This window comes from Macaca mulatta, chromosome X (assembly GCF_049350105.2).
Source record: "Macaca mulatta isolate MMU2019108-1 chromosome X, T2T-MMU8v2.0, whole genome shotgun sequence".
Lineage (NCBI taxonomy): Eukaryota > Metazoa > Chordata > Mammalia > Primates > Cercopithecidae > Macaca > Macaca mulatta.
Window position 1 is genome coordinate 52,058,228 of NC_133426.1, and position 26,474 is coordinate 52,084,701.

The following is a 26,474-nucleotide window of genomic DNA, read 5'->3' on the forward strand; positions in this document are numbered from 1 at the left end:
TGCAGTGAGCCAAGATCACGTCCTTGTACTCCAGCCTGGGTGGCAGAGCAAGATCTGTATCAAAAAAAGAAAAACAAAAGTCTATCCACTTATCTCTTCCCTAGAAATATTTGTCACCAATTTTCCGATTATGATCTTTCCAAGTCCCTGACTGTGTTTATAATTTGTATTTCCCTAATAAGCCAAATCATTGGCTACAGCTCACGAATCAGTACATGATCGTGTGTCTGGCTATTGCTCCTTCCAAACAAAGTGTGCAACCAGGTACACTGCCCAGAGTTCTTCCCATTGGAAAGATTTCCCTTCATCAGCCTCAATTAGGAATATCCCAGAGAGGGCTATAGTGCTGCACCTGTCCAATTTTGAGTGGTATCCACATATGCAGAACCATCTGTAAACTGACCCCATGTCTTCTCCTCTTCTGAAAACTGATTGTAGGGTACTCTGCATGAGACCATAGGTACGAGCTGGGAGAGAGAAGGCAGTGTAGAAGGACTGAGGACCATGAGCATTTCAATCACTCTTTTATGTAATTTACTTGTGCATCCAGAGCCTGCTTAGGCCTGATCTGTATAGACTATTTCCACTTGATGATATGTATCTAGCTTAATCAGATAACACCCATTCATGAATGGCAACTCAGGTTACATGGTAACTTAGTAGCCCATGGTCTAGCATTCAGTTTCTACTAAAGCCCAGTAGCAGATCAAGAGCTGTTTCTCAAAAGAGAAACAAAAAAATTATCCTCAGATAATTTGAGAATTATTATCTGAGGATAATGGCAGGGCCTTGTTTCAAAGTCCTGAAACATTGCACTTTGATTCACCTATAGGGGACTGCCAAAGGTTCCAAACAGCATCTTTATCTGCCACTGTCACTTAAAGCACCATTGGATCTGATGCATCATATGGCCCAACTGGCAAAGCAGCTTGCACAGCAGCCTAGACCTCTTGCAAGTCTTCTTCTGTTCTGGGCACCACTCAAAACTAGCAGCTTTTCAGGTCAGTCAGTGAATGTGTCAGAGTAACACACCCATATAAGTAATATGTTGCCTCCAAGATCCAAAGAGGCCCACATCTTTTTTGGTTATGTGTATCTTTTTTTGGTTATAGGAGAATCCGGATGAAACAACATATCCTTCACTTTAGAAGGAATACATTAACGTGGCCCACATCACCGGACCAAAAGAAATTTCACTGAAACAGACACCTGAATTTTAGTCAGATTTATTTCCCACCCTCTGACACAGAAGTAAGTGTAGGTTAGTTGCTACTTCTTTCTCAGTAGCTCCAATCAGCATAATGTCATTAATATAATGGACCAGTATGATATCACTATGAAGGGAAAAATGATCAAGGTCCATGCAAAGTAAATTATGGCATAGAGCTAGAGAATTGATGTAACTCTGAGGTATGTAGTGAAGGTGCGTTGCTGGCCTTGCCAACTGAAAACAAACAGCTCTGGAGGGCCGGCCTTGTGGAAAAGTATGAAGAAAAAGGCATTTGCCAGATTAATAGCTGCATACCAGGTACCAGGGAATATGTTAATTTGCTCAAGCAACAAAACAACATCTAGCACAGCAGCTGCAATTGAACTCACCATTTGGTTAAGCTTACAATAATTCACCATCATTCTCCAAGGTCCATTTATTTTCTGCAGAGTTCAAACAGAATTGAATGGAGTTGTAGTGGGAATCAATACACCTGCATCTTTGAAATTGTTGATAATGGCACTAATCTCTACCTTTCCTCCAGGGATATAGTGTTGCCTTTGATTTACTATTTTCCTAGGTAGAGACAGTTCTAGTGGGTTCCATTTGGCCTTTCCCACCACAGTAGCCCTCATGGCACAGGGCAGGGAACCAATGTAGGAATTCTGCAAGCTGCTAAGTATGTCTATTCCAATTAAGCATTCTGAAACTAGGGAAATAGCCACAAGATGTATTTGGGGACTTACTGTGAGACAGACCTGAGGCAAAACTTCAATGATCTCCTGACCTCCATAACCTCCTACTCTGACTGGAGGACCACAGTGACATTTGGGGTTTCCTAGAGTCAGTGTCAGTTCAGAGCTGGTGTTGAGTAGTTCCCAAAAGGCTTTATTTTTTCTTTTCTCCAATGCACAGTTACTCTGGTAAAAGGCCATAGGTCCCTGTGGAGAAGGCTGGCAGAAAGATTGGCAGCATAAAATTTTGTTACTGTATTGGGGTCTGTCCTCAAGGAAACCCAGCATCCCGTTCATTCAAGGAGTTCTGGGTCTGTAAACTGGCTCAAGCCTGGTAATTGGTTGAGGGGCCATTACTCTCTTTTTTATGATTCAAGTTAGATATTTGTTCACTTGACCTAGAAATTTTCTGCTTATACATATTGAGTGAAGCTTGATCTTATAAGATCAAGCATAATAACTTGCCAATGCCATGAGTCAGGCTACTCTGATTGCTGCCTTGACTCTGCTATCTGTCATGGTAATCATTCCCACCTTGCCTTTGGCTAATGAGTGCCATCTCTTGGCCTTGCCACCCCAGGATCCAGTTACTCCCAGTGTCCTTAGGTTTTCCAATTGAGAGGCTATGGTTTCCACTGTAAAGTCCAGTCTATAGAGAAGAGTAATCAAGAAGCTCTTTAAGGATACTGGGGCTCCACTCACAATTTTATTTCTTAAAGTATTGGTGAAAGGTAGGTCTCTGGAGCCTCCTTTGTGAATGAGTAGATCTTAAAAGACAAATCCACTGTAACATTCCAATCTCCCTAAGCTTTTGAATCCCTTCCTCTACATTAAATCAAGGGAGGTTGGGCATTTCCAATTCACTCACAGTGGGCCATATTTTGGTCCACATTTCAGCACACCAACCAAACTGTTAGAGCCATTTCTTTTTTTTTTTTAATTAATTAATTTATTTTTTATTATTATTATACTTTAAGTTCTAGGGTACATGTGCATAACGTGCAGGTTTGTTACATATGTATACTTGTGCCATGTTGCTGTGTTGCACCCATCAACTCGTCAGCACCCATCAACTCATCATTTACATCAGGTATAACTCCCAATGCAATCCCTCCCCCCTCCCCCTCCCCATGATAGGCCCCGGTGTGTGATGTTCCCCTGGCGATTCCTCAAGGATCTAGAACTAGATGTACCATATGACCCAGCCATCCCATTACTGGGTATATACCCAAAGGATTATAAATCATGCTGCTATAAAGACACATGCACACATATGTTTATTGCGGCACTATTCACAATAGCAAAGACTTGGAATCAACCCAAATGTCCATCAGTGACAGACTGGATTAAGAAAATGTGGCACATATACACCATGGAATACTATGCAGCAATAAAAAAGGATGAGTTTGTGCCCTTTGTAGGGACATGAATGCAGCTGGAAACCATCATTCTTAGCAAACTATCACAAGAACAGAAAATGAGATCACTTGTTAGAGCCATTTCTAATTCCCCAAGTTGCAACATTAAATGCAGAATCTCTGCTAAGTAAACTGTTATCAATATATAGTTGGCCTGATCAAAGTTTTTCCTTCTACCATTAGAATGAATAAAAACCAGATGCTTATCTCTTGCCATATACAAAAGTAGAATAAAACTAGATGCCCATCTCTTGCCATATACAAAAATCAAATCAAAATGGATTGAAGACTTAAATCTAAGACCATAAACAATGAAATTACTATGAGAAAACATTGGAGAAAATCTCCAGGACTTTGGTCTGGGCAAAAATTTCTTGAGCAATATGCAAGAAGCACAGGCAACCAAAGCAAAAATGGACAAATGGAATCACATCAGATTAAAAAGCTTCTGCACAGCAAAGAAAACTATCAACAAAGTGAAGAGGCAACCCACAGAATGGGAGAAAATATTTGCAAGCTACCTACTTTTTATTTGTTGTGGGTACCTAGTAGGCATATATATCTCTGGGGTGCATGAGATGTGTTGATATAGGCATACAATGTATAATAATAACATCATGGAAATTGGGTATCCATCACCTCAATCATTTATCCTTTGTTTATGTTATGAACAATCCAATTATAGTCTTAGTTAATTTAATTTTTTTTTTAGTTTTTTTTTTTTTTTTCTTTTCCTTTTTCTTAAAATTATACTTTGTGTTCTAGGGTACATGTGCACAATGTGCAGGTTTGTTCCATATGTATACATGTGCCATGTTGGTGTGCTGCACCCATTAACTCGTCATTTACATTAGGTATATCTCCTAATGCTATCCCTCCCCCCTCCCCCCACCCCACAATAGGCCCCAGTGTATGATATTCCCCTTCCTGTGTCTAAGTGATCTCATTGTTCACTTCCCACCTGTGTGAGAACACGCAGTGTTTGGTTTTCTGTTCTTGTGATATGATAGTTTGCTAAGAATGATAGTTTCCAGCTGCATCCATGTTCCTACAAAAGACACGAACTCATCCTTTTTTATGGCTGCATAGTATTCCATGGTGTATATGTGCCACATTTTCTTAATCCAGTCTGTCATTGATGAACATTTAGGTTGATTCCAAGTCTTTGCTATTGTGATTCTTGCCACAATAAACATACGTGTGCATGTGTCTTTATAGCAGCATGATTTATAATCCTTTGGGCATATTCCCAGTAATGGGATGGCTGGATCAAATGGTATTTCTAGTTCTAGATCCTTGAGCAATCCCCACACTGTTTTCCACAAAGGTTGAACTAGTTTACAGTCCCACCAATGGTGTAAAAGTGTTCCTATTTCTCCACATTGTCTCCAGCACCTGCTGTTTCCTGACCTTTTATTTTTTATTTTTATTTTTGAGATTCAAAATTTTATTGAGTCCATTAACTTGAGTCCAGCTGAGTCCATTAGGGAAACTGATATTTAAATCTGATTTCAATATGGTCATATAAATGTTTTCATCAGGATATACATGAGAGTAGAGAGAAAGAATACCTAACATTTCTCTGAACCCTGTTTATGTGGCAAAAGTGGGATTAGAACAAATATATTTTTAAAATGAACTTCATTAGACTTGAGATATAATACACATAAAAGAAAAAACGTACCCATTTGAGGTATGCAGTTTGATGAGTTTGGACAAATATGTCTGTATCTATATAACTGCCACCACAATCAAGAAACAGAACATTACCAACACCCACTATGTTCCCTCATGCAACTTTGTAGCCACTGCCCCCACCCCTGCATCCAGGTGAACATGGAACTACCTTTTGTTACTACAGATAAGTTTTCTTGGTTCTAGAATTTCACACAAGTGGAATTATTAAGTATGTACCTTCTTTTTCATACTTTAAGTTCTAGGCTACATATGCACAACGTGTGGGTTTGTTACATATGTATACTGGTGTCATGTTGGTGTGCTGCACCCAGTAACTCGTCATTTACATCAGGTATATCTCCTAATGCTATCCCTCCCCTCTATCCCCTGCCCACAATAGGACCTGGTGTGTGATGTTCCCCTTCCTGTGTCCAAGTGATCTCATTGTTCAATTACCACCTATGAGTGAGAACATGCGGTATTTGGTTTTCTGTTCTTGTGATAGTTGGCTGAGAATGATAGTTTCCAGCTGCATCCAAGTCCCTACAAAGGACATGAACTCATCCTTTTTCGTGGCTGCATAGTATTCCATGGTGTATATGTGCCACAATTTCTTAATCCAGTCTGTCACTGATGGACATTTGGGTTGATTCCAAGTCTTTGCTATTGTGAATAGTGCCACAATAAACATACGTGTGCATCTGTCTTTATAGCAGCATGACTTACAATCCTCTGGGTATATCCCCAGTAGTGGGATGGCTCGGTCAAATGGTATTTCTAGTTCTAGATCCTTGAGGAATCACCACACTGTCTTCCACAATGGTTGAACTAGTTTACAATCCCACCAACAGTGTAAAAGTGTTCCTATTTCTCCACATCCTCTGCAGGACCTGTTTTTTCCCTGATTTTTTAATGATTGCCATTCTAACTGGTGTGAGATGGTATCTCATTGTGGTTTTGATTTGCATTTCTCTGATGGTGAGTGATGATGAGCATTTTTTCATGTATCTGTTGGCTGTATGAATGTCTTCTTTTGAGAAGTATCTGTTCATATCCTTTGCCCACTTTTTGATGGGGTTGTTTGTGGATTTTTTTGTAGATTTGTTTGAATTCTTTCTAGGTTCTGGATATTAGCCCTTTGTCAGATGAGTAGATTGCAAAAATTCTCTCCCATTCTGTAGGTTGCCTGTTCACTCTAATGGTAGTTTCTTTTGCTGTGCAGAAGCTCTTTAGTTTAATTAGATCCCATTTGTCAATTTTGACTTTTGTTGCCATTGCTTTTGGTGTTTTAGACATGAAGCCCTTGCCCATGCCTATGTCCTGAATGGTATTGTCTAGGTTTTCTTCTACAGTTTTTATCGCTTTAGGTCTAACATTTAAGTCTCTAATCCATCTTGAATTAATTTTCGTATAAGGAGTAAGGAAAGGATCCAGTTTCAGCTTTTGACTTGTGGCTAACCAATTTTCCCAGCACCATTTATTCAATAGGGAATCCTTTCCCCATTGCTTGTTTTGTCAGGTTTGTCAAAGATCAGATGGCCATAGATGTGTGGTATTATTTCTGAGGGCTCTGTTCTGTTCCATTGGTCTAGATCTCTGTTTTGGTACCAGTACCATGCTGTTTTGGTTACTGTAGCCTTGGAGTATCGTTTGAAGTCAGGTAGCGTGATGTCTCCAGCCTTGTTCTTTTGACTTAGGATTGTCTTAACAAGGTGGACTCTTTTTTGGTTCCATATGAACTTTAAAGCAGTTTTTTCCAATTCTGTGAAGAAACTCATTGGTAGCTTGATGGGGATGGCATTGAATCTAAAAATTTCCTTGGGCAGTATGGCCATTTTCACAATATTCATTCTTCCTATCCATGAGCATGGTATGTTCTTCCATTTGTTTGTGTCTTCTTTTATTTCACTGAGCAGTGGTTTGTATTTCCTTGAAGAGGTCCTTTATATCCCTTGTAAGTTCGATTCCTAGGTATTTTATTCTCTTTGAAGCTATTGTGAATGGGAGTTCATTCATGATTTGGCTCTCCGTTTGTCTGTTACCGGTGTATAAGAATGCTTGTGATTTTTGCACATTGATTTTTTATCCTGAGAATTTGCTGAAGTTGCTTATCAGTTTAAGGAGATTTTGGACTGAGACAATGGGGTTTTCTAAATATACAATCATGTCATCTGCAAACAGGGACAATTTGACTTCTTCTTTTCCTAACTGAATACCCTTGATTTCTTTCTCTTGCCTGATTGCCCTGGGCAGAACTTCCAACACGATGTTGAATAGGAGTGGTGAGAGAGGTCATCCCTGTCTTGTGCCAGTTTTCAAAGGGAATGCTTCCAGTTTTTGCCCATTCAGTATGATATTGGCTGTTGGTTTGTCATAAATAGCTCTTAGTATTTTGAGGTACATTCCATCAATACCGAATTTATTGAGAGTTTTTAGCCTGAAGGGCTGTTGAATTTTGTCAAAGGCCTTTTCTGCATCTATTGAGATAATCATGTGGCTTTTGTCTTTTGTTTTGTTTATATGCGGTATTATGTTTATTGATTTGTGTATGTTGAACCAGCCTTGCATCCCAGGGATGAAGCCCACTTGATCATGGTGGATAAGCTTTTTGATGTGCTGCTGAATCTGGTTTGCCAGTATTTTATTGAGGATTTTTGCATCGATGTTCATCAGGGATAATGGTCTAAAATTCTCTTTTTTTGTTGCGTCTCTGTCAGGCTTTGGTATCAGGATGATGTTGGCCTCGTAAAATGAGTTAGGGAGGATTCCCTCTTTTTCTATTGATTGGAATAGTTTCAGAAGGAATGGTACCAACTCCCCCTTGTACCTCTGGTAGAAGTTGGCTGTGAATCCGTCTGGTCCTGGACTTTTTTTGGTTTGTAGGCTATTAATTATTGTCTCAATTTCAGAGCCTGCTCTTGGTCTATTCAGGGATTCAACTTCTTCCTGCTTTAGTCTTGGGAGAGTGAAAGTGTCCAGGAAATTATCCATTTCTTGTACGTTTTCTAGTTTATTTGGGTAGAGGTGTTTATAGTATTCTCTGATGGTAGTTTGTATATCTGTGGGGTCAGTGGTGATATCCCCTTTATCATTTTTTATTGTGTCTATTTTATTCTTCTCTCTTTTCTTCTTTATTAGCCTTGCTAGTGATCTATCAATTTTCTACACTTCTCTTCTCGCTTCGTTTCATTCATTTGACTTTCAATCACTGATACTCTTTCTTCAGGTTGATCGAGTCAGTTACTGAAGCTTGTGCATTTGTCATGTAGTTCTCGTGTTATGGTTTTCATCTCTATCAGTTCTTTTAAGGTCTTCTCTGCATTGATTATTCTAGTTATGCATTCATCCATTCTTTTTTCAAGGTTTTGGTTTCTTTGTGCTGGTTACATAGTTCCTCCTTTAGCTCTGAGAAGTTTGATCGACTGAAGCCTTCCTCTCTCCACTCATCAAAGTCATTCTCTATCCAGCTTTGTTCCGTTGCTGGTGATGAGCTGTGTTCCTTTGGAGGGGGAGATGTCCTCTCATTTTTTGAATTTCCAGCTTTTCTGCACTGCTTTTTCCCCATCTTTGTAGTTTTATCTGCCTTTGGTCTTTGATGATGGTGATGTACTGATGGGGTTTTGGTGTAGGTGTCCTTTCTCTTTGTTAGTTTTCCTTCTAAGAGTCAGGACCCTCAGCTGTAGGTCTGTTGGAGTTTGCTTGAGGTCCACTCCAGACCCTGTTTGCCTGAGTATCAGCAGTGGAGGCTGCAGAAGATAGAATATTGCTGAACAGCGAGTGTTGCTGTCTGATTCTTGCTCTGGAGGCAAGAATCTCAGGGGTGTACCCTTCTGTGTGAGGTGTGAGGTGTCGGTCTGCACCTAGTGGGGGATGTCTCCCAGTTAGGCTTCTCAGGGGTCAGGGACCTACGTGAGCAGGCAGTCTGTCTGTTCTCAGATCTCTACCTCCATGCTGGGAGATCCACTGCTCTCTTCAAAGCTATCAGACAGGGGCATTTACATTTGCTGAGGTTTCTTCTGCTTTTTGTTTAGCTATGCCCTGTCCCCAGAGGAGGAGTCTACAGAGGCAGGCAAGCCTTCTTGAGCTGTGGTGGGCTCCACCCAATTCGAGCTTCCCGGTGGCTTTGTTTACCCACTTAAGCCTCAGCAATGGCGGGCGCCCCTCCCTCAGCCTCTCTGCCACCTTGCAGTTAGATCTCAGACTGCTGTGCTAGCAGTGAGGGAGGCTCCGTGGGTGTGGGACCCTCTGCCAGGTGTGGGATGTAATCTTGTGTGCCGTTTGCTAAAACCCTTGGTAAAGCAAAGTATTAGTGTGGGAGTTACCCAATTTTCCAGGTGTTGTGTGTCTCAGTTTCCCTTGGCTAGGAAAAGGGATTCCCTTCCCCCTTGTGCTTCCCAGGTGAGGTGATGCCTCACCCTGCTTCAGCTCTCGCTGGTTGGGCTGCACCAGCTGACCAGCACTGATTGTCCACACTCCCCAGTGAGATGAACCCAGTACCTCAGTTGAAAATGCAGAAATCACCCATCTTCTGTGTCACTCATGCTAGGAGCTGGAGGCTGAAGCTGTTCCTATTCGGCCATCTTGGGTGCCGTTTGGTTCTTTTGAAGGTGATTTATTTATGTTCAATATGGTGTTCCTGTGTGGTAGAGGGAAACTTGCTCTAGGCTTATCTTTAGTCATCTTGACCTGCCTCCCTGTCCTAGTATTCTTTTTTTGAGAAGCCTACTTTGATACTTGTTATCATTTGGAATGTTGATCACATTCACACTAACAGGTGTGAAGTGGTATCTCACTGTGGTTTTAATTTGCATTCCCCTGATGATTATGTTACGCAACTTTTCATCTACCTGGGAGACCCCAAGTAGCCAAAGAAATAATAAGATAAGACAACAAAGCTGGAGGCATCATGCTACCTAATCTCCAAGTATATTATAAAGATACTGTAATCAATAGAGATTGTACTGGCATAAAAACAGATACATCAAGCAATTGAACAAAATCGATAGTTCACAAATATATCCACATGTATATGGTCAACTAATCTCCAAAAAAGGCAATAAGAATACACAATACAGAAAGGATATCCCTTCCAAATCTCATGTTGAAATGTGATTTCAAAATTTGGAGGCGGGGCCTAGTGGGAGGTATTGGACCATGGGGTAGACCTCTCATGAATAGCTTAGTGCCATCTCCTTGGTGATGAGTAGATTCTAGCTGTTTATGGAAGATCTGGTTGTTTTAAAAGAGTATGGAATAGCCCTCTTGTCTCTCTTGGTCCTTCTCTTGCCATGTGAAATGCCTGTTCCTGCTTTGCCTTCTGCCATGAGTAAAAGTTCTCTGAGGCCTCACCAGAAGCAAAGCAGATGCTGGTGTCACACTTTTGTACAGTCTGCAGAACTGTGAGCCAATTAAAAAACCTCTTTTCTTTATAAATTACTGAGCTTCAGGTATTTCTTTATAACAATGCAAAAATGGACTAACACAGAGTGTCTCTATTTTATTCCATTGGTCTATGTTTTTGTCTATATGCCAGTATCATACTATTTTGATTCTTGTAGTTTTATAGTAAGTTTTGAAACTAGTAAGTGTGATTCCGCTAACTTTTCCTCTTTTTCAAAATTGTTTTGGCTTTTTGGGGTTCCTTTACCATCTATATAAATTTTAAGATGAAGTTGTCTATTTCTGCCATAAACATTACTGGAATTTTGATAGGAATTGCATTCAATCTGTAGATTGTTTTGGGTGGTGTGGATATCTTAAAAATATGAAGTCCTAAAATCCATTAACACAGGATATCTTTCCATTTATTTGTGTAATTCTCTAATATCTTTCAGCAACATTGTATAATTTTTAGTGTATAGTTTTTTCATTTCTTTGTTTAAATTTATACCTAAGTATTTTTTATTTCATACCATTATAAATAGAATTGTTTTTCTTAAATCCTTTTTCACATTGCTGATTGTCAGTGTGTAGAAACATGACTGATTTTTGCATGTTGATTTTGTACCTTGCAATTTGGTTGAATTCATTTATTTAGTTCTAACTGTGTGTGTGTGTGTGTGTGTGTGCATATGTGTGTCTATTTGTTAGGCTTTTCTACATATAAAATCATGTAATTTGTGAGGAGAGTTAATTTAACTTATTTCTTTCTGCTTTGGGTGAGTTTTATTTCTTTTTGTTCCCTAATTGCTCTGGGTAGAATTTTGAACAGCACATTGAATAGAAGTGGGAAAAGTGGGAACCCATACCTAGTTCCTGATTTCAGGGGAAAAGTTTTCAGTTTTCCACCATTGGCTGTGATGTTAGCTGTGTGCTTTTCACATATGGCTTCTATTATATTGAAATAATTTATTTCTAACCTCAGTTTGTTGAGGGATTTTAAAATATACAACAGTCTTAAATTTTTTTTACTTTAAACAGATTTTTTTTTTATTATACTTTAAGTTCTAGGGTACATGTGCACAACGTGCAGGTTTGTTACATGTGTATACATGTGCCATGTTGGTGTGCTGTACCCATCAACTCATCAGCAACCATCAACTCATCATTTACATCGGGTATAACTCCTAATGCCATTCCTTCCCCCTCGCACCTCCCCACAGTAGACCCTGGTGTGTGATATTCCCCTTTTCATGTCCAAATGATCTCATTGTTCAATTCGCACCTATGAGTGAGAACATGCAGTGTTCGGTTTTCTGTTCTTGCAACAGTTTGCTGAGAATGATGCTTTCCAGTTGCATCCAGGTCCCTACAAAGGACACAAACTCATACTTTTTCATGGCTGCATAGTATTCCATGGTGTATATGTGTCACATTTTCTTAATCCAGTCTGTCACTGATGGACATTTGGGTCGATTCCAAGTCTTTCTATTGTGAATAGTGCCACAATAAATATACATGTGCATGTGTCTTTACAGCAGCATGATTTGTAATCCTTTGAGTATATACCCAGTAATGAGACGGCTGGGTCATATGGTATTTCTAGTTCTACATCCTGGAGGAATCGCCATACTGTTTTCCACAAGGGTTGAGTTAGTTTACAATCCCACCAACAGTGTAAAAGTGTTCCTATTTCTCCACATCCTCTCCAGCACCTGTTGTTTCCTGACTTTTTAATGATCGCCATTCTAACTGGTGTGAGATGGTATCTCATTGTGGTTTTGATTTGCATTTCCCTGATGGCCAGTGATGATGAGCATTTTTTCATGTGTCTGTTGGCTGTATGAGCATCCTCTTTTGGGAAGTGTCTGTTCATATCGTTTGCCCACTTTTTGATGGGGTCGTTTGTTTTTTTCTTGTAAATTTGATTGAGTTCTTTGTAGGATATGTGTATTAGCTCTTTGTCAGATGAGTAGATTGCAGAAATTTTCTCCCACTCTGCAGGTTGCCTGTTCTCTCTGATGGTAGTTTCTTTTGCTGTGCAGAAGCTCTTTAGTTTAATTAGATCCCATTTGTCAATTTTGGCTTTTGTTGAAGTTGCTTTTGGTGTTTTAGACATGAAGTCCTTGCCCATGCCTATGTCCTGAATGGTATTACCTAGGATTTCTTCTGGAGTTTTTATTGTATTAGGTCTGACATTTAAGTCTCTAATCCATCTTGAATAATTTTCTTATAAGGAGTAAGGAAAGGATCCAGGTTCAGCTTTCTACTTATGGCTAGCCAATTTTCCCAGCACCATTTATTCTATAGGGAATCCTTTCCCCATTGCTTGTTTTTGTCAGGTTTGTCAAAGATCAGATGGCCATAGATGTGTGGTATTATTTCTGAGGGCTCTGTTCTGTTCCATTGGTCTAGATCTCTGTTTTGGTACCAGTACCATGCTGTTTTGGTTACTGTAGCCTTGGAGTATAGTTTGAAGTCAGGTAGCGTGATGCCTCCAGCTTTGTTCTTTTGGCTTAGGATTATCTTGGCAATGAGGCCTCTTTTTTGGTTTCATATGAACTTTAAAGCAGTTTTTTCCAATTCTGTGAAGAAAGTCATTGGTAGCTTGATGGGGATGGCATTGAATCTATAAATTTCCTTGGGCAGTATGGCCATTTTCACAATATTGATTCTTCCTATTCATGAGCATGGTATGTACTTCCATTTGTTTGTGTCCTCTTTTATTTCACTGAGCAGTGGTTTGTAGTTCTCCTTGAAGAAGTCCTTTATATCCCTTGTAAGTCCGATTCCTAGGTATTTTATTCTCTTTGAAGCTATTGTGAATGGGAGTTCATTCATGATCTGGCTCTCTGTTTGTCTGTTACCGGTGTATAAGAATGCTTGTGATTTTTGCACATTGATTTTGTATCCTGAGACTTTGTTGAAGTTGCTTATCAGCTTAAGGAGATTTTGGGCTGAAAAGACGGGGTTTTCTAAATACACAATCATGTCATCGACAAACAGGGAAAACTTGACTACTTCTTATCCTAACTGAATACCGTTGATTTTTTATCTTGCCTTATTGCCCTAGCCAGAACTTCCAACACGATGTTGAATAGGAGTGGTGAAAGAGGGCATCCCTGTCTTGTGCCAGTTTTCAAAGGGAATGGTTCCAGTTTTTGTCCATTCAGTATGATATTGGCTGTGAGTTTGTCATAAATAGCTCTTATTATTTTGAGATACGTTCCATCATACCGAATTTATTGAGAGTTTTTAGCATGAAGGGCTGTTGAATTTTGTCAAAGGCCTTTTCTGCATCTATTGAGATAATCATGTGGTTTTTGTCTTTGGTTCTGTTTATATGCTGGATTACATTTATTGATTTGCGTATGTTGAACCAGCCTTACATCCCAGCGATGAGGCCCAGTTGATCTTGATGGATAAGCTTTTTGATGTGCTGCTGGATCCAGTTTACCAGTATTTTATTGAGGATTTTTGCATCTATGTTCATCAGGGATAATGGTCTAAAATTCTGTTTCGTTGTTGTATCTCTGCCAGGCTTTGGTATCAGGATGATGTTGGCCTCTTAAAATGAGTTAGGGAGGATTCCCTCTTTTTTCATTTATTGGAATAGTTTCAGAAGGAATGCTACCAGCTCCTCATTGTACCTCTGGTAGAAAATGGCTGTGAATTTGTCTGGTCTTACACTTCTTTTGGTTGGTAGGCTATTAATTATTGCCTCAATTTCAGAGCGTGCTATTGGTCTATTCAAGGATTCAACTTCTTCCTGCTTTAGTCTTGGGAGAGTGAAAGTGTCCAGGAAATTATCCATTTCTTGTAGGTTTTCTAGTTTATTTGGGTAGAGGTGTTTATAGTATTCTCTGATGGTAGTTTTTATTTCTGTGGGGTCAGTGGTGATATCCGCTTTATCATTTTTTATTGTGTCTATTTGATTCTTCTCTCTTTTCTTCTTTATTAATCTTGCTAGCAGTCTATCAATTTTGTTGATCTTTTCAAAAACCAGCTCCTGGATTCATTGATTTTTTGGAGGATTTTTTGTGTCTCTATCTCCTTCAGTTCTACTCTGATCTTAGTTATTTCTTGCCTTCTGCTAGCTTTGGAGTCTGTTTGCTCTTGCTTCTCTAGTTCTTTTAATTGTGATGTTAGGGTGTCAATTTGAGATCTTTCCTGCTCTCTCGTGGGCATTTAGTGCTATAAATTTCCCTCTACACACTGCTTTAAATGTGTCCCAGAAATTCTGATATGTTGTATCTTTGTTCTCATTGGTTTCAAAGAACATCTTTATTTCTGCCTTCATTTCGTTATGTACCCAGTAGTCATTCAGGAGCAGGTTGTTCACTTTCCATGTAGTTGAGTGGTTTTGATTGAGTTTCTTAATCCTGAGTTCTAGTTTGTTTGCACTATGGTCTGAGAGACAGTTTGTTATAATTTCTGTTCTTGTACATTTGCTGTTGAATGCTTTACTTCCAATTATGTGGTCATTTTTGGAATAAGTGTGATGTGGTGCTGAGAAGAATGTATATTCTGTTGATTTGGGGTGGAGAGTTCTGTAGATGTCTATTAGGTCCACTTTGTGCAGAGTTGGGTTCAATTTCTGGATATCCTTGTTAACTTTCTGTCTCGTTGATCTGTCTAATGTTAACAGTGGGGTGTTGAAGTCTCCCATTATTATTGTATGGGAGTCTAAGTCTCTTTGTAGGTGTCTAAGGACTTGCTTTATGAATCTGGGTGCTCTTGTATTGGGTGCATATATATTTAGGATAGTTAGCTATTCCTGATGAATTGATCTCTTTACCATTATGTAATGGCCTTCTTTGTCTCTTTTGTTCTTTGAATGTTGGCCTGCCTTTCTAGGTTGGGGAAGTTCTCCTGGATGATATCCTACGTGGTTCCATTTTCCCCGTCATTTTCAGGCACCCCAATCAGACGTAGATTTGGATATTTACGTATTTCTTGCAGGCTTTGTTCATTTCTTTTTCCTCTTTTTTCTCTAGACTTCTCTTCTCTCTGCATTTCTTTCATTTGATCTTCCGTCATTGATACTCTTTCTTCCAGTTGATCAAGTCGGTTACTGAAGCTTGTGTATTTGTCACGTAATTCTTGTGTCATGATTTTCAACTGTATCAGTTCGTTTATGGCCTTCTCTGCATTGATTATTCTATTTATCCATTCTTCCATTCATTTTTCAAGATTTTTAGTTTCTTTGCACTGGGTACATAATTCCTCCTTTAGCTCTGAGAAGTTTGATCAACCAAAGCCTTCTCCTCTCAACTCGTCAAAGTCATTCTCCATCCTGCTTTGATCCATTGCTGGCGATGAGCTGCATTCCTTTGGAGGGGGAGATGCGCTCTGATTTTTTGAATTTCTAGTCTTTCTGCACTGCTTTTTCCCCATCTTTGTGGTTTGATCTGCCTTTAGTCTTTGATGATGGTGACGTACTGATGGGATTTTGGTGTGGGCTTCCTTTCTGTTTGTTAGTTTTCCGTCTAACAGTCAGGATCATCAGCTGCAGGTCTGTTGGAGTTTGCTTGAGGTCCACTCCAGACCCTCTTTGCCTGGGTATCAGAAGTGGAGGCTGCAGAAGACAAAATATTGCTGAACAGCTAGTGTTGCTGTCTGATCGTTGCTCTGGAAACTTCTTCTCTGAGGTGTGCCCAGCCATTTGAGGTGTGAGGTGTTGGTCTGCACCTAGTGGGGGATGTCTCCCAGTTAGGTTACTCAAGGGTCAGGGACCCACTTGAGCATGCTGTCTCTCCATTCTCAGATCTCAACCTCCGTGCTGGGAAACCCACTGCTCTCTTCAAAACTGTCAGACAGGGTGATTTACATCTGTGGAGGTTTCTGCTGGTTTTTGTTTAGCTATGACCTGTCTCCAGAGGTGGAGTCTACAGAGGCAAGCAGGCCTCCTTGAGCAGTGGTGGGCTCCACCCAGTTCGAGCTTTCTGGAGGCTTTGTTTACCTACTTAAGCCTCAGCAATGGCAGGCGCCCCTCCCCCAGGCTCACTGCCACCTTGCAGTTAGATCTCAGACTGCTGTGCTAGCAATGAGGGAGGCTCCGTGGGTGTGGGACCCTCCAGGACAGGTGTGGGATGTAATCTCCTTGTGTGCCATTTGCTAAGACCCTTGGTAAAGTGCAGTATTAAGGTGGAAGTTACCCAACTTTCCAGGTGTTGTGTGTCTCAGTTTCCCTTGTCTAGGAAAAGGGATTCCCTTCCCTCTTGTGCTTCCCAGGTGAGGTGATGCCTCGCCCTGCTTCAGCTCTCACTGGTTGGGCTGCACCAGCTGACCAGCACCGATTGTCTGGCACTCCCTAGTGAGATGAACCCAGTACCTCAGTTGAAAATGCAGAAATCACCCATCTTCTGTGTCACTTGCCCTGGGAGCTGGAGGCTGGAACTCTTCCTATTTGGCCATCTTGCTCAGGATCCAAGTGTTAAATTTTTTAAATGCTTTTTCTGCATCAGTTGAAATTATCATGTGGGTTTTTCTCCTTTATTTTGTTAATGTGATGATTTCATTGATTAATTTTCATATGTTGAGCCATCCTTGCATTTCAGGAATAAATCCCACTTAGTCATGATGTATAATCCTTTCAGAATAATGTGCTGTTAAGTTCAGTTTTCTAGTGTCCTGTTGAGAATTTTTTTCCTCAGAATTTATTAGTGATATTGGTCCCTTTCTTGTAGTCTCCTTGTTCGACTTTGGAATCAGGGTAAGAATAGCCTGGTGGAATGAGCTAGAAAGTCTTCCCTCCTCTTCAACTCTCAAAGTATTTCAGAAATATTAGTCTTCTTCTTTAAATGTTTGCTAGAATTCACCAGTAAAGCTATCTTGTTCTGAGCTTTTACATGTTGGCACGGTTTTTTTTTTTTTTTTCCATTACTGATTCAATCTCTTTATTAGTCATAGATTTATTCAAATGTTTTTTTCTTAAGTTTTATTTGGATGCAATTAAAATACCAAAATTGTACATACTTAATTTATACATTTTGATGAGTTTGAATGCATGCATACACCCATGATTCCATTACCACAATCAAGGTACAAAACATATCCATCATCTTCAAAATTTCTTTGTGTTCGTGTGTGTGTGCGTGTATGTGTGTGTGTGTTTGTGTTTTGTGATAAGGACGCGTAACATGAGATCTATCATCTTAATACATTTTAAAATACATAATATCATATTTTAACTATAGGTACTATGCTGTACAGCAGATCTCTTGACGTTATTCATTTTGTATAACTGAAACATTATAACCATCTTGCATAACTGAAACATTATAACCCCATTTTCCTCTCACCTCAGCCCCTAGCAACTCATATTCTATTTTCTGCTTGTATGAGTTTGACTATTTTAAATACCTCATATTAGAAGAATCATGCAGTATTTGCCTTTCTAAGGCTGGCTTCTTTCATTTAGTCTAATGTCCTGTAGGTTCATACATGCTGTCACAAATGGTAGGCTTTTCTTCTTTTTAAAGGACAAACGCTATCCCATTGTGTGTATATAACTTATTTTCTTCATTCATTTGTTGATGGACATTTGTGTTGTTTCTATATCTTGGCTATTGTGAATAATGTTGCAATAAACATGAGGGTGCAAATACCTCTGCAAGATCCTGATATAAATTATTTTTGATATATACCTAGAGGGTATTGCTGGATCACATAGCCATTAAATGTTTAGTTTCTCAAGGAACCTCCATACTGTTTGCCATAGTGATGGCACCATTCCATGTTCTCATCAACAGTGTATAAGACTACTAATTTCTCCACATCCTCAACACTTGTTATCTTTTGTTTTTTAAAAGAGCCTTTGTAACACGTGTGTGGTAATATTTAATTATGGTTTTTGTCTATTTTACCCTGATGACTAGTGATTCTGAGCACTTTTTCATTTACCTGTTGGCCATTTGTATGTCTTTCCTGGAGAAATTTTTATTCAAGTTAGTTATCCATTTTTACTGGGTTATTTGCTGTTTTATTTGTTATTGAGTTACAGGAGATTATTACATATTTATTATGGTAACCTTTTATCAGAGAGATGGCTTACAATATTTTCTCCCACTACACTTCCTGATTTCAAAACATATTACAAAACTACAGTAATTAAAATTGTACAGTACAGGCATAAAGACAAATATACAAATGGTACAGAATAAATATCCCAGAAATAAGCCCACACATACACAGTTCACTGATCTCCAACAATGGTGCAAATAATGCACAATTGAAGATAGTCTGTTCAATAAAAAATTTCCTCAAGTTGTAAAGTTAGTTTGTTGATTTAAGATCTTTTTTTTTTTTTTTTTTTTTTGGATGGTGTCTCTCTCTGTTGCCCAGGCTGGAGTACAGTGGCACGATCTCACTGCAAGCTCTGCCTCCAGTTCCAGTGACTCTCCTGCCTCAGCCCCTTGAGTAGCTGGGATTACAGGCACCTGCCACCATGTCCAGCTAATTTTTGTATTTTCAGCAGAGATGGGGTTTTGCCATGTTGGCCAAACTCGAACTCGTGCCCTCAGGAGATCCACCCACCTCCCAAAGTGCTGGGATTACAGGAGTGAGCCACCGCTCCCAGCTGTGGCCTTTCTTTTTTAATGTAAGCATTTATAGGTATAAATTTGTCTCTCAGCACTTTTTTGGCTACATTCCAGTTTTGATATGTTGTGTTTTCATTTTAAATTGTGCTAAGATATTTTCTAATTTTCCTTGTAATTTCTTTGATCATTTTTAAGAGTGTGATGTTTAATTTCCACATATTTATGAATTTTCCAGTTTCCTTCTGTTGTTGAATCCAGTTTCATTACATTGTGATCAGAATTGATCAGTCTTTTTAAATTTATTAAAAAATAAATTTAATTTATTTTTTATAAATTAATGTATGATCAGTCTTTTTAAATTTATTAAGGCTTTTGTTGACCTAATAATGTTCTATCTTGGAGAACGTTCCATGTGTCCTTGAGAAGAAAGTGTATTCTGCTGTTGTTGGGTGGAGTGTTTGATATGTACACATTAGGTCCAATTGTTCTATGACATTGCTCAAGTCCTCTGTTTACTTATGGATCTTCTGTCTGGTAGTTCTATGCATTATTGAAATTGAGGATATTGAGGTATCCTACTATTATTATCAAGTTATCTATTTTTATTTTTAATTCTGTCAATATTTATTTTGGAGCTCAGATGGTTTGGTACATATATGTTCATAATTGCATTTTGGGGAGCATTTATTCTTATTATTATATAATATCCTTTATGTCTCATCTAACTGTTAGACACCTTTTGTCTCATCTAACAGTTTTTGACTTAAAGTATACATTTTCTTTTATGAATATAGGCATCTAGCTCTTTTATGGTCACTATTTACATGGAATATCTTTTTACAAACTTTCACTTTCTTTTTTTAATTTTTAATTAATTTATTTTTTTTTATTATTATACTTTAAGTTCTAGGGTACATGTGCATAACGTGCAGGTTTGTTACATATGTATACTTGTGCCATGTTGGTGTGCTGCACCGATCAACTCGTCAGCACCCATCAACTCGTCATTTACATCAGGTATAACTCCCAATGCAATCCCTCCCCCTTCCCCCCTCCCCCTCCCCATGATAGGCCCCAGTGTGTGATGTTCCACTTCCCAAGTCCAAGTGTTCAGTTCCCACCTATGAGTGTTCAGTTCCCACCTATGAGTGTTCAGTTCCCACCTATGAGTGAGAACATGTCGTGTTTGGTTTACTGTTCTTGTGATAGTTTGCTAAGAATGATGGTTTCCAGCTGCATCCAAGTCCTTAGAAAGGACACAAACTCATCCTTTTTTATGGCTGCAGAGTATTCCATGGTGTATATGTGCCACATTTTCTTAATCTAGTCTGTCACTGATGGACATTTGGGTTGATTCCAAGTCTTTGCTATTGTGAATAGTGCCGCAATAAACATACGTGTGCATGTGTCTTTATACTAGCACGATTTATAATCCTTTGGGTATATACCCAGTAATGGGATGGCTGGGTCATATGGTACTTCTAGTTCTAGATCCTTGAGGAATCGCCATACTGTTTTCCATAATGGTTGAACTAGTTTACAATCCCACCAACAGTGTAAAAGTGTTCCTATTTCTCCACATCCTCTCCAGCACCTGTTGTTTCCTGACTTTTTAATGATCACCATTCTATCTGGTGTGAGATGGTATCTCATTGTGGTTTTGATTTGCATTTCTCTGATGGCCAGTGATGATGAGCATTTTTTCATGTGTCTGTTGGCTGTATGAATGTCTTCTTTTGAGAAATGTCTGTTCATATCCTTTGCCCACTTTTTGATGGGGTTGTTTGCTTTTTCCTTGTAAATTTGTTTGAGTTCTTTGTAGGTTCTGGATATTAGCCCTTTGTCAGATGAGTAGATTGCAAAAATTTTCTCCCATTCTGTAGGTTGCCTGTTCACTCTGATGGTAGTTTCTTTTGCTGTGCAGAAGCTCTTTAGTTTAATGAGATCCCATTTGTCAATTTTGGCTTTTGTTTCCGTTGCTTTTGGTGTTTTAGACATGAAGTCTTTGCCCATGCCTATGTCCTGAATGGTACAACCTAGGTTTTCCTCTAGGGTTTTTATGGTATTAGGTCTAACACTTAAGTCTCTAATCCATCTTGAATTAATTTTCATATAAGGAGTAAGGAAAGGATCCAGTTTCAGCTTTCTACTTATGGCTAGCCAATTTTCCCAGCACCATTTATTCGATAGGGAATCCTTTCCCCATTTCTTGTTTCTCTCAGGTTTGTCAAAGATCAGATGGCTGTAGATGTGTGGTATTATTTCTGAGGACTCTGTTCTGTTCCATTGGCCTAGATCTCTGTTTTGGTATGAGTACCATGCTGTTTTGGTTACTGTAGCCTTGGAGTAGAGTTTGAAGTCAGGTAGCGTGATGCCTCCAGCTTTGTTCTTTTGACTTAGGATTGGCTCGGAGATGCGGGCTCTTTTTTCGTTCCATATGAACTTTAAAGCAGTTTTTTCCAATTCTATGAAGAAAGTCATTGGTAGCTTGATGGGGATGGCATTCAATCTATAAATAACCTTGGGCAGTATGGCCATTTTCATGATATTGATTCTTCCTATCCATGAGCACGGTATGTTCTTCCATTTGTTTGTGTCCTCTTTTATTTCACTGAGCAGTGGTTTGTAGTTCTCCTTGAAGAGGTCCTTGACATCCCTTGTAAGTTGGATTCCTAGGTATTTTATTCCTTTGAAGCACTTGTGAATGGAAGTTCATTCACGATTTGGCTCTCTGTTTGTCTGTTACTGGTGTATAAGAATGCTTGTGATTTTTGCACATTAATTTTGTATCCTGAGACTTTGCTGAAGTTACTTATCAGCTTAAGATTTTGGGCTGAGATGATGGGGTTTTCTAAATATACAATCATGTCATCTGCAAACAGGGACAATTTGACTTCTTCTTTTCCTAACTGAATACCCTTGATTTCTTGCTCTTGCCTGATTGCCCTAGCCAGAACTTCCAACACTATGTTGAATAGGAGTGGTGAGAGAGGGCATCCCTGTCTTGTGCCAGTTTTCAAAGGGAATTTTTCCAGTTTTTGCCCATTCAGTATGATATTGGCTGTGGGTTTGTCATAAATAGCTCTTATTATTTTGAGGTACGTTCCATCAATACCGAATTTATTGAGAGTTTTTTGCATGAATGGCTGTTGAATTTTGTCAAAAGCCTTTTCTGCATCTATTGAGATAATCATGTGGTTCTTGTCTTTGGTTCTGTTTATATGCTGGATTATGTTTATTGATTTGCGAATGTTGAACCAGCCTTGCATCCCAGGGATGAAGCCCACTTGATCATGGTGGATAAGCTTTTTGATGTGCTGCTGAATCCGGTTTGCCAGTATTTTATTGAGGATTTTTGCATCGATGTTCATCAGGGATATTGGTCTAAAATTTTCTTTTTTTGTCGTGTCTCTGCCAGGCTTTGGTATCAGGATGATGTTGGCCTCATAAAATGAGTTAGGGAGGATTCCCTCTTTTTCTATTGATTGGAATAGTTTCAGAAGGAATGGTACCAACTCCTCCTTGTACCTCTGGTAGAATTCAGCTGTGAATCCATCTGGTCCTGGACTTTTTTTCGTTGGTAGGCTATTAATTATTGCCTCAATTTCAGAGCCTGCTCTTGGTCTATTCAGGGATTCAATTTCTTCCTGGTTTAGTCTTGGAAGAGTGTAAGTGTCCAGGAAATTATCCATTTCTTGTAGATTTTCTAGTTTATTTGCGTAGAGGTGTTTATAGTATTCTCTGATGGTAGTTTGTATTTCTGTGGGGTCGGTGGTGATATCCCCTTTATCATTTTTAATTGCGTCGATTTGATTCTTCTCTCTTTTCTTCTTTATTAGTCTTGCTAGTGGTCTGTCAATTTTTTTGATCTTTTCAAAAACCCAGCTGCTCGATTCATTGATTTTTTGGAGGGTTTTTTGTGTCTCTATCTCCTTCAGTTCTGGTCTGATCTTAGTTATTTCTTGCCTTCTGCTAGCTTTTGAATGTGTTTGCTCTATCTTCTCTGATTCTTTTAATTGTGGTGTTAGAGTGTCAATTTTAGATCTTTCCTGTTTTCTCTTGTGGGCATTTAGTGCTATAAATTTCCCTCTACACACTGCTTTAAATGTGTCCCAGAGATTCTGGTATGTTGTATCTTTGTTCTCATTGGTTTCAAAAAACATCTTTATTTCTGCCTTCATTTCGTTATGTACCCAGTAGTCATTCAGGAGCAGATTGTTCACTTTCCATGTAGTTGAGTGGTTTTGATTGAGTTTCTTAATCTTGAGTCCTAGTTTGATTGCACTGTGGTCTGAGAGACAGTTTGTTATAATTTCTGTTCTTGTACATTTGCTGAGGAGTGCTTTACTTCCAATTATGTGGTCAATTTTCGAATATGTGCGATGTGGTGCTGAGAAGAATGTATATTCTGTTGATTTGGGGTGGAGAGTTCTATAGATGTCTATTAGGTCTGCTTCCTGCAGAGATGAGTTCAATTCCTGGATATCCTTGTTAACTTTCTGTCTCATTGATCTGTCTAATGTTGACAGTGGAGTGTTGAAGTCTCCCATTATTATTGTATGGGAGTCTAAGTCTCTTTATAAGTCTCTAAGGACTTGCTTTATGAATCTGGGTGCTCCTGTATTGCATATATATTTAGGATAGTTAGCTCTTCCTGTTGAATTGATTCCTTTGCCATTATGTAATGGCCTTCTTTGTCTCTTTTGATCTTTGACGGTTTAAAGTCTGTTTTATCAGAGACTAGGATTGCAACCCCTGCTTTTTTTTGTTCTCCATTTGCTTGGTAAATCTTCCTCCATCCCTTTATTTTGAGCCTATGTATGTCTCTGCGTGTGAGATGGGTCTCCTGAATACAGCAGACTGATGGGTCTTGACTCTTTATCCAGTTTGCCAGTCTGTGTCTTTTAATTGGAGCATTTAGTCCATTTACATTTAAGGTTAAGATTGTTATGTGTGAACTTGATCCTGCCATTATGATATTAACTGGTTATTTTGCTCGTTAGTTGATGCAGTTTCTTCCTAGCCTGGATGGTCTTTACGTTTTGGCCTGTTTTTGCAATGGCTGGTACCGGTTGTTCCTTTCCATGTTTAGTGCTTCCTTCAGGGTCTCTTGTAAGGCAGGCCTGGTGATGACAAAATCTGTAAGCATTTGCTTATCTGTAAAGGATTTTATTTCTCCTTCACTTATGAAACTTAGTTTGGCTGGATATGAAATTCTGGGTTTAAAATTCTTTTCTTTAAGAATGTTGAATATTGGCCCCCATTCTCTTCTGGCTGTAGAGTTTCTGCCTAGAGATCTGCTGTTAGTCTGATGGGCTTCCCTTTGTGGGTAACCCGACCTTTCTCTTTGGCTGCCCTTAAGATATTTTCCTTCATTTCAACTTTGGTGAATCTGGCAATTATGCGTCTTGGAGTTGCTCTTTCGAGGAGTATCTTTGTGGCGTTCTCTGTATTTCCTGGATTTGAATGTTGGCCTGCCCTACTAGGTTGGGGAAGTTCTCCTGGATGATATCCTGCAGAGTATTTTCCAACTTGGTTCCATTTTCCCCCTCACTTTCAGGCACCCCAATCAGACGTAGATTTGGTCTTTTTACATAATCCCATACTTCTTGCAGGCTTTGTTCATTTCTTCTTCTTCTTTTTTCTTTTGGTTTCTCTTCTCGCTTCATTTCATACATTTGATCCTCAATCGTTGATACTCTTTGTTCCAGTTGATCAAGTCGGTTACTGAAGCTTGTGCCTTTGTCTCGTATTTCTCGTGTCATGGTTTTCATCTCTTTCATTTCGTTTATGACTTTCTCTGCGTTAATTACTCTAGCTATCAATTCTTCCATTTTTTTTTCAAGATTTTTAGTTTCTTTGCACTGGGTACATAATTCCTCCTTTAGCTCTGAGAAATTTGGTGGACTGAAGCCTTCTTCTCTCATCTCATGAAAGTCATTCTCCGTCAAGCTTTGGTCCATTGCTGGCGATGAGCTGCGCTCCTTTGCCGTGGGAGATGCGCTCTTATTTTTTGAATTTCCAGCTTTTCTGGCCTGCTTTTTCCCCATCTTTGTGGTTTTATCTGCCTCTGGTCTTTGATGATGATGGTGACGTACTGATGGGGTTTTGGTGTAGGTGTCCTTCCTGTTTGATAGTTTTCCTTCTAACAGTCAGGACCCTCAGCTGTAGGTCTGTTAGAGATTGCTTGAGGTCCACTCCAGACCCTGTTCGCCTGGGTGTCAGCAGCGGAGGCTGCAGAAGATAGAATATTGCTGTACAGCGAGTGTACCTGTCTGATTCTTGCTTTGAAGGCTTCCTCTCAGGGGTGTACTCCACCCTGTGAGGTGTGGGGTGTCAGACTGCCTCTAGTGGGGGATGTCTCCCAGTTAGGCTACTCAGGGGTCATGGACCCACTTGAGCAGGGAGTCTGTCCGTTCTCAGATCTCAACCTCCGTGTTGGGAGATCCACTGCTCTCTTCAAAGCTGTCAGACAGAGTCATTTGCCTCTGCAGAAGTTTCTGCTGCTTTTTTTGTTGTTTAGCTGTGCCCTTTCCCCAGAGGTGGAGTCTACAGAGACAGGCAGGTTTCCTTGAGCTGCTGTGAGCTCCACCCAGTTCGAGCTTCCCAGTGGCTTTGTTTACCTACTTAAGCCTCAGCAATGGCAGGCGCCCCTCTCCCAAGCCTCGCTGCTGCTTTGCAGTTAGATCGCAGACTGCTGTGCTAGCAATGAGGGAGGCTCCGTGGGCGTGGAACCTTCCCGGCCAGGTGTGGGATATAATCTCCTGGTGTGCCTGTTTGCTTAAATCGCAGTATTGGGGTGGGAGTTACCCGATTTTCCAGGTGTTGTGTGTCTCTGTTCCCCTGGCTAGGAAAAGGGATTCCCTTCCCCCTTACACTTCCCAGGTGAGGCAATGCCTCTCCCTGCTTCAGCTCTCTCTGCTCGGGCTGCAGCAGCTGACCAGCACTGATTGTCTGGCACTCCCTAGTGAGATGAACCCAGTACCTCAGTTGAAAATGCAGAAATCACCGGTCTTCTGTGTCGCTTGCGCTGGGAGTTGGAGACTGGAGCTGTTCCTATTTGGCCATCTTGCACAGCATAGGCTTGTATCTTGTTGTTTCTATCCGATCTATTAATCTACATGTTTTGATGAGAAAGTTTAATCCACTTACATTTATAATACTTAGTGATAAGACAGGACTTACTTTTGCCATTTTGTTGTTTTTTTTGCAAGTCTTATAGCTTTTTTTCCCCGTAATTTACTCCATTACTTCTTTCATTTGTGGTTCGTTGATTTTTTGTGTAATGATATGCTTTGATTCCCTTCTTATTTCCTTCTGTGCACATTCTATAGCTGTCTTCTTTTTTGTTACCATGGGGGTCACATATAATATCCTAAAGTTGTAACAGTCTATTTTAAATTTATACCAATTTAACTTCAGTCATATACAAAACTCCACTTCCTTACAGCTCCACCCCCCCATTATGTTATTGATGTAAAAAATTATATCTTTTTATATTGTGTACCCATTA